Genomic DNA, 8,533 nt, shown 5'->3' on the forward strand with positions numbered 1-8,533 from the left:
CACAAGATAGAGTTGTGTGTTTCTCGTTCGGAGCGTCTCTCCCGCAACGGGAGAGCCGGGGCGGAAGCTCTTTGAAGAAACCGTCGGACCGACCACAGTTGACAGATTGGTCGAAATATCATCGATCCCTTCTCTGTGTTTATATATATATATTATAATAATATATGGGGGTCCTCTCGCTCGGCACTCGCGGTCGCACACCGTGTGTTCTCGGCACGCTGACCGCTGCCCCGCGACATACGGGGGAGGGCGCGCGTCGACGAACGTCGTGGGTGCTGCACACACGCGTGCGCGGGCATAGGTTACCACCGGTTCGCGCTCAACGCCGAATCGACCGCTCCTGCGTGTGTGTATGGCCGGAGAATGGCACACACACGAGCGTGATCGCGAAGCGTCTCGCTCCGAATCGTCGTCGAACACCGCCGGGCGCGCTGCTCTGCTTGCCGACTACTTTCGGTCAGAGAGCGCGACGGCGTCCGTCGTTATATCAAAACACAACAACAAATCCGTCAATCCGTTATTTTCTTTTTCTCTGAGAGCGCCTTTTCAGCGCGTCCATTCAGTCGCCGACTGCTGCGAGCGCGCGTCTCTCCCAAAAGAGAGGACTCTCGACGCAGAGCAGGACCTCAGGAACGTTAATGATCCTTCCGCAGGTTCACCTACGGAAACCTTGTTACGACTTTTACTTCCTCTAAATGATCAAGTTTGGTCATCTTCCCGGCAACATCGGCAATGCCGAGACATTGCCGCGCACCAGTCCGAAGACCTCACTAAATCATTCAATCGGTAGTAGCGACGGGCGGTGTGTACAAAGGGCAGGGACGTAATCAACGCGAGCTTATGACTCGCGCTTACTGGGAATTCCTCGTTCATGGGGAACAATTGCAAGCCCCAATCCCTAGCACGAAGGAGGTTCAGCGGGTTACCCGGGCCTTTCGGCCAGGGAACACACGCTGATTCCTTCAGTGTAGCGCGCGTGCGGCCAGAACATCTAAGGGCATCACAGACCTGTTATTGCTCAATCTCGTGCGGCTAGAAGCCGCCTGTCCCTCTAAGAAGATTTGTTTGTACGTTGGTAGTAAAAACCCGCCAGCCGAAGCCGGGGGCCTTCGCGATACCATAAGGTACGCCTATTTAGCAGGCTAGAGTCTCGTTCGTTATCGGAATTAACCAGACAAATCGCTCCACCAACTAAGAACGGCCATGCACCACCACCCACCGAATCAAGAAAGAGCTATCAATCTGTCAATCCTTCCGGTGTCTGGGCCTGGTGAGGTTTCCCGTGTTGAGTCAAATTAAGCCGCAGGCTCCACTCCTGGTGGTGCCCTTCCGTCAATTCCTTTAAGTTTCAGCTTTGCAACCATACTTCCCCCGGAACCCAAAAGCTTTGGTTTCCCGGAAGCTGCCCGCCGAGTCATCGGAGGAACTTCGGCGGATCGCTAGCTGGCATCGTTTATGGTTAGAACTAGGGCGGTATCTGATCGCCTTCGAACCTCTAACTTTCGTTCTTGATTAATGAAAACTTTTTTGTCAAATGCTTTCGCTTCTGTCCGTCTTGCGACGATCCAAGAATTTCACCTCTAACGTCGCAATACGCATGCCCCCATCTGTCCCTATTAATCATTACCTCGGGGTTCCGAAAACCAACAAAATAGAACCGAGGTCCTATTCCATTATTCCATGCACGCAGTATTCAAGCGAAGGTAGCCTGCTTTAAGCACTCTAATTTGTTCAAAGTAAACGTACCGGCCCGACTCGACACTCAGTAAAGAGCACCGCGACGGGATATTAGTTGGGCCGCCCCTCGCGAGGCTAAGCCCACCGGTAGGACGTCCCACATCACGCCAGTTAAACACCGCGAGCGGTGAACCGACGGTGTGCGACACAGATTCAACTACGAGCTTTTTAACCGCAACAACTTTAATATACGCTATTGGAGCTGGAATTACCGCGGCTGCTGGCACCAGACTTGCCCTCCAATGGATCCTCGTTAAAGGATTTAAAGTGTACTCATTCCGATTACGGGGCCTCGGATGAGTCCCGTATCGTTATTTTTCGTCACTACCTCCCCGTGCCGGGAGTGGGTAATTTGCGCGCCTGCTGCCTTCCTTGGATGTGGTAGCCGTTTCTCAGGCTCCCTCTCCGGAATCGAACCCTGATTCCCCGTTACCCGTTACAACCATGGTAGGCGCAGAACCTACCATCGACAGTTGATAAGGCAGACATTTGAAAGATGCGTCGCCGGTGCTAGGACCGTGCGATCAGCACAAAGTTATTCAGAGTCACCAAAATAAACGGTGGACGAACGGCGAGCCGCCTGCCACCGACTGGTTTTGATCTAATAAAAGCGTCCCTTCCATCACTGGTCGGGACTCTGTTTTGCATGTATTAGCTCTAGAATTACCACAGTTATCCAAGTAAATGTGGGTACAATCTAATGAACCATAACTGATTTAATGAGCACACACATTCTTACCTGAATACTTAAAAGAAGTTTCCATTGTGAAATATCAAGACAGTGACGGCGTAGCCGAATAATAAAAGCGAGATTATTGGACTACCCGACTCTTGAGCAGTGGATACTGTTTACAGTACAAGCTTCACACGCATGCGCGATAAAATAGCCCCAAATGCACCACCTTCGAAGGTGAGGCAAATAGAGCGTGCTCTTAATTGCTCCTTAGAGTATGCTCTAACGTGACGCGAACATCTAGTCGCCATCTTGTTTCCGGTGACACGAACGTATTGGAGCGCATTGGAGTGAGAAGGAGCATGTTAGGGCATGCGACGCGAACAAACCTTCGAAGTCATGCCGGCGGGGGCTATGCCCCTGGTAGGTTCAACCTTGCCGAATAAGTTTGGAAGGAGAGGACAGACTAAGAATGCACCAAACGTCTTAAGCCAAGGTGTAAGGCAACGTGCCGATGGCTGCTTGGCCACGAAGACGTGAAACAGCGCGGTCGCAAACGTTCCCTCTGGGGTACCTGCCGACCCCCCAGAGTAGCTAGGCTTGGTGATATCATGGAGGCTCTGAATCACTTGATACTTGTTCCTACCATACTCGTGGGATGAAAAATAGAGAAAAATGAAAAAACTAAAAATACATTCAAACCAAAGTTAACGATGAAACACAAACCCGGAGATAAAGAACAGGACCCGTTCAAGAGAAGGGAGTCTATTCCCAGATCACCACCACCATCGGCGAAAATAATAACTGGAGGAATAAATAAGCCTTGCTTTAGCGCTTTGCTTGAACAAGGTGAGGAGGCATACGACTCTCCGGCTGAAAAAAAACGACAAAACGCCCCAGTTCAAAAAATACTAGAGAAACTGATGATAATGATGTATTTATTTTTCCTGAACCTGTTCAAAAAAGCAGTGCGAATAGTGTGGAAAGAGAGAAACTGGAACAAAAAGGCTCACCGAAAGTTGAAAAGGACGACAAGGAAGTTACGCTAGAAGAAGTGAGATCTGAAAGAGTAGCTCTAGAAGAGTTTCTCTTTAATGAAAACAATAAAATCAATAAGAATACAATTAAGTTCATATTGTCTAAGTGGGTGCTACTAGAAGGGAAATTACAAGAGAGTATCGTTGAGAGAGAAAAATTAAAGTGTACTTACCTGGCATCAAAAAATTCTATCAGTTCGATGTCCTATGTTCAAGTGGCGTTCACTCCATGGTCCGGAACAGCAGCATCTGAAACAGAAAAAAAAGAAATTATCCAACGTACTACACTAAAAAGCGGATTCAAGACTAATTCTTCGGTAATGATTGTTAAGCCTTTAAATGAAAAGGACAATTTAACGTGTGAGGATGTCAAAGAAAAACTTACAAAGAAAATGAATCCGTTAATTAAAGAAATAAGGATTAAAAGAATGAGAAAGGTGGGAGACAGAGGCATTCTAGTGGAAACGGAAGGTGGAAACGAATTAAAAAAGATCCAGCAGATAATAGAAGACAATGAATGCGGGCTGAAAACAGAGCTGCCTAAGAAAACTGGACCCAGTATGATAGTATATGACGTAGAAAAGTCGGTCACAAAGGAGCAGTTTATGGAACAATTTTGGTCTAAGAATGTTGAAAAACTTGGAATCGCCAAGCAGGAAAATAAAAGCAGGGTTAAATACAGATACAACACATTTGTTAAAACCAGAAATACTAATAACTGGGTAATAGAGGTGACAGGAGAGATAAGAAGAAAACTCTTGGTGCAAGAACGACTATATATTGACTGGAGATCATACAAGGTTAATGATTACTTAGCCTTGACTAGGTGCTTCCGTTGTCTAGGCTTAGGCCACAGTGTTAAACACTGCAAGGAAAAGACCCCCACTTGTGGACACTGTGGGGGGGGGGGGGCGGGCCATATAAGCACCAATTGCTCAGAGAGAGAGAGAAATCTGCAGTCTGCGCTAATTGTACAAGAGCTAAAAGGAAAGACACACATCATACTGTAAGTGACAAGAGATGCCCGGAGTATCTAAGAGTAACTAAAATCGTAAAGAATAAAATAGATTATACATAATGATAAAATTCTTTCAAATAAATGTTGGCCGTTCGCAGACGGCATCATACGAATTAAGATTAAAAGTAGAGGAACAAGGCATTGATGTGTGTCTGATACAAGAACCATACGTATTCCAAGGACAAGTCAAAGGCTGCGTTTCACTTGGTGCAAGAGTTGTTCAAAGTAATAAGGTGACAGATACAAAAGCTGCTATAGTTGTATATAATCAGGAAATAACTGTCACAAAAATCGAACAGTTTACGGACGAACATATAGCTTGCGCACATATAGTACATAATGAAGTAAACTTATATTTGGTATCAGTTTATTGTCAATTTTCCATGGAGCTAAACTATTTTATTAATAAGTTGGAGACTATAATAGAAACGTTCAAAAGCCACGACATGATCATATCAATGGACTCCAATGCTCACTCCAAAACTTGGTACTGCAAAGAGAACGACGCGAAAGGCGAATTACTCGAGGATTTCCTAATAAATAAAAATGTATACATTTTGAATCAGCCTGGAAACGAACCAACGTTCTCTACTATAATAGGAGAGGCCAATATAGACTTGACTGTGGTGAATAGTGGAGTCCTGAAGGATATTAATGATTGGAAGGTCTTCCCGAAAATGACTTCCTCAGACCATAATTGTATATACTTTCAACATAACAACAATAAAAATTCAGAAACAAATCAGGTAATCACAGGACAACTCTATAACTTAAAGAAGGTCAATTGGGATCAGTTTGGCGATGTTATTAAATCAGAACTCAATGGGACCTTTTGTAAAGAAATCACAAATACAAGTCCGGAGAACGCCGTTAATCTATTTAATAGAAAGATTGATCTTATATGCAGTAGCAATCTAACAAGGGACATGTCACAACTGTCCGGAACCGATTTGATTCTCCTTGAAATATGTTGTTAAATACACAAATCTAAAAGACACGTATTTTTTTATACGTGCGCAATTTGAGTTTTAAGGGGTGAAACACCCCTTTAAAGAATAACGGTATTTTTCTTTAGGATCAAATATCTGCTAAACTATAAGAGATATAAAGAAAAAACGTACAACAAATTTTAATGGCTTGAAGAGTACTTTAAAGTTATATGAACAAAAATTTTTTTTTTTTTTTTTTTTTTTAAAAAACCCTCACCACCTAATTTTTTTTTTCAAAATTAAAAATTTTGTTTTACCTAATTTAAAGCTTATTTTTTTCCAAATTCAACCATGTGTAATAAAGTTATGTTACGAAATATCATTTTCGAAAATTAATTATAAACGCTCCCGTATATACGCTCATCCGTGCTATGTGCGTAAGTAATTACCGTCGAACAATAAAATATATAAAAAATGTTTTTGTATAATTCTTATTTATGTTTTCTATGTATTTATAACTGCGTATTGTGTATATTTAGATTTAAAAAAAAATTTTTAAATATAATTAATAAGAATTTTTTAAATATACCCCCTGCTTTCTTATTATTTCTTTAATATTTAATTTCTTCTATAAAAATTAAAAACAATTATATTTTATAATAAAATTATTTTTTAATTGAATCTTGCGAATACCAATGTCGCAATATTTGGCATAAACAAATTTTATATCTTACGTTAAATGAATCATAAGATAAGATTATGTGTACGTGTTCCAGATAAGTTATAATTTTTACAATAAAATCTTTAATACGTTAAAATAAATAATAAAATAAGATTATGTGATGACGTATTTCTGATAAGTTAATATAAATTGTTCATGTAGCAGCATAATTCTCACAGTCGGTGTAGTCTTTTCGTTGTAATAATATCTGTGTAAACTGTTCTTTTATTGCAATAGAAAGCAAAATATAACATCTTTGAATATGATTATCAATCCGCTTAACGTTGTTAGACTTTTATTGGTGTCAATAAATTCAATATATTTAACAGAAACGCCAGTAACTGAAGCAGAAGTGGAATTAAAGGAAAACATTAAAAAAATATTACTGGATAGCGTTTTTCATTATAATGGGGTGGAAGTAACGGAAGAAATATATCTCGATTATGAAGAACCTTATAAATTACATAGTTTTGAAATAATTGAAGATGACGAAGAAGCATGGCATGAAGATAGTTTAAATTCTCATCCTCATTGTTCAAATGATGATACAAATTTTGATAGTTCTTATAAAAGACGAGCTGTTGAGTATCGGCGATTTCGGGACACTGATGAAAACAGTAATGACAGAAAAAGGAATCGTCCTCTAAGAGTAGTACAAAATAAATTTAGAAGAGTTTCATCTGAACGTCAGTTAAGGCGATGGGAAGAACAAATACAATCAGGTGGAAGTCGTACAGAAAAATTATCTTACATCTCCAAATTTACACATGATAAATTTACTGCAGCTGTCGAATCAGGATTCATGGTTCATGATATTGATTTAAAAAGATGGGCTTTACAAGCTCAAGAAGAAATAGGAAATTTAAATCCTATATTTAAAGCATCTCACAGTTGGATAGCAAGATTTAAGAAGTCTCACCGAATTGTTTCAAGAAAAGTTACGAAGTTTGTCACTAGAAGAACATTAGAAGATTCTGCTGATTTGCAAAAATCAGCTGATGATTTTCTGGAAACAGTAAAACCTCTTATTGAACAGTTTGGATCTGAAAATATTTACAATTCAGATCAAAGTGGTTTCCAATTGGAACTTCACTCTGGAAGATCATTGTCTAACCAGGGAGAAAAGAAAGTAGAACGTGTCGTGCAATCCATATCATCAACAACCCATTCATATACGATACAACCAATAATATCCTGTAATGGCAATTTGTTGTCCCCTTTATTTATTGTATTAAAAGAAGCTAATGGTAAATTTGGACCAAGAGTACAAGAAAATTTATTTAAAGCAGAAAATGTTATTGTAAAAGCATCGAAATCTGGTAAAATGACATCAGGTATTTTCCTTTTATAATTACTTTTTTTAACAACCTTATTTTATTTAACAATTTAATAAGAGTCATAAAAAAACTATTAAATTAACATTTATATTTTGTACAGATCATTTTAAAATGTGGTTAGAAGAAGCTTATTTCGCAAACATTGGTCCTAATAGCGTTCTTCTTATCGATTCATGGACTGGACATTGCCCCAATATGATTTCGGATTTAACACCTCCTGGAACACATATTACTACTATGATAATACCGAAAGGAACTACAGGGAAAATACAACCATTAGATGTTTATGGATTCAGAATTTGGAAAAATTTTGCTAAAAGATTTTCAGATGCGGTTTTACTGTTGGAAAGTAATATAAACTTACATGAACGAAATAATATAATGAAATTGCAATCTTTGATACATAATCAATTGTCATCCCCACGATATCAAAACTTATTTAAATATTCGTGGTTTAAAAGTGGTTATACGAATGAAAGACCAGACGAATTCGAAAATCCAGTACACTTTAGTTTAGACGAAACTTTAACAAAATGTGATATCGAAGGTTGCAATAATATAGCTGTAGTAAGATGTTCTTGGTGCAAGAAGTCATTATGTTTGAAACATTTTTTTGTCGAATATCATTATTGTAATATGTATAATGAGTGAATAATATAAAATGCAAATACATTTTTAAAAAAATCTAAATATACACAATACACAGTTATAAATACATAGAAAACATAAATAAGAATTATACAAAAACATTTTTTATATATTTTATTGTTCGACGGTAATTACTTACGCACATAGCACGGATGAGCGTATATACGGGAGCGTTTATAATTAATTTTCGAAAATGATATTTCGTAACATAACTTTATTACACATGGTTGAATTTGGAAAAAAATAAGCTTTAAATTAGGTAAAACAAAATTTTTAATTTTGAAAAAAAAAAATTAGGTGGTGAGGGTTTTTTAAAAAAAAAAAAAAAAAAAATTTTTGTTCATATAACTTTAAAGTACTCTTCAAGCCATTAAAATTTGTTGTACGTTTTTTCTTTATATCTCTTATAGTTTAGCAGATATTTGATCCTAAA

The 8,533-nt window shown here is 38.9% G+C and overlaps 1 non-coding gene across 1 annotated transcript; it reads right to left on the reverse strand.

The window, feature by feature from the left end:
* Positions 1-636: 636 nt before the first annotated feature.
* Positions 637-2,568, reverse strand: LOC146720960 (small subunit ribosomal RNA). The gene has a single exon (XR_014925830.1). It is a non-coding gene; the product is annotated as a small subunit ribosomal RNA (ribosomal RNA).
* Between the last annotated feature and the right edge of the window lie 5,965 nt (positions 2,569-8,533).

The sequence above is a fragment of the Nylanderia fulva genome, unplaced genomic scaffold (genome assembly GCF_048542155.1).
Source record: "Nylanderia fulva isolate GAGA-0341 unplaced genomic scaffold, ASM4854215v1 Scaffold576, whole genome shotgun sequence".
Lineage (NCBI taxonomy): Eukaryota > Metazoa > Arthropoda > Insecta > Hymenoptera > Formicidae > Nylanderia > Nylanderia fulva.